The sequence below is a fragment of the Petaurus breviceps genome, unplaced genomic scaffold (genome assembly GCF_028583685.1).
Source record: "Petaurus breviceps papuanus isolate PSGF00001 unplaced genomic scaffold, PetGlider_PUasm1.0 100, whole genome shotgun sequence".
NCBI classification, from domain to species: Eukaryota; Metazoa; Chordata; class Mammalia; order Diprotodontia; family Petauridae; genus Petaurus; species Petaurus breviceps.
Window position 1 is genome coordinate 1577034 of NW_027185573.1, and position 1087 is coordinate 1578120.

Consider the following 1087-nt stretch of genomic DNA (forward strand, 5'->3'; position numbering starts at 1 on the left):
AAACCACTGAACTCATTGTCAGTAATGAGGCTTGAGGTTAGCTAATTGCCAAGGATATATTTCGTTTCCCCATTCAGAATCATAGACAGTTTTGAGTGAAACTGATCACCATAAATCAGGGTAAACTAGTTTTTGGAGGCATAGAACATCTGGCTTGTATAAAACCATGTGCACACACATGCATGGGTACACACACACACACACACACACACACACACACACACATGCCTGCCTTTTGATGGATGGTTCAGTCTCTTTCTCCATGAAACAGTTTGGGGACATGAAATGAAGGCTTAACTTACAGACTGTGGTATTGAATGCTTCACATTTGGGTGACCCTGAACCAATTATTTAATCTCAATGAGTATCAGTTTTTTCATCTGTGAAAATGGATACAAAAATTCCTGTGGTTCCTGTCTCAGTGTGGTATAGTGGATAGAGAGCTGGCCTCAAAACCAGGGTTCATACTTTGCTTCTGACCCATAGCTGTGTGACCCTGGGCAAGTCACTTAACTTCTCAATGATTTAGTCAATACTGAGTCTCTAAGTTGTAGAGGAGTTGCCAACCTACACTGGTAGAGAGAGTTCCTCTATTGGGAGTCCTCCATACAAATGCAATCACAGGTCCAGTCTAGTTCCTTATCCCTGGCTCTCTCACTGGGTTGTTGCAAGGACCAAAGGACCTTTAGCAAATCTGATAGTGTTGTAGAAATGACAGTTCTTATTAATTTATTCAAATTGGTGGGATTTATAACTATGGCTTCTGAGGCACACCTGGTGAAGTCTTAGAGAAGGTTGTCAAGACTGGGTGGGGGAAAATCTATCAACAGTAGAACAGACTAGGGAGTGGGAGGGTGTAATGGGAATGCAAATTTTAAAGATCTTCCCTGCCCCTAGGCTAAAGTGCATGTGGAGCCTGGGGTGGGAGGTTTGTTTTTCAGTAGATACTTTTTGATTGGCCAGTGGGTCCAAAAGGTTGTTACATTCTCTGAGCCAGGGGAAGGCTATATAAGCCCTGATGTGTAGCTTTGTTTTGGGGGCTCACTTTGAGAAGTGTTCTGTGGTTTGATCTGTATTCTGAAAAGCC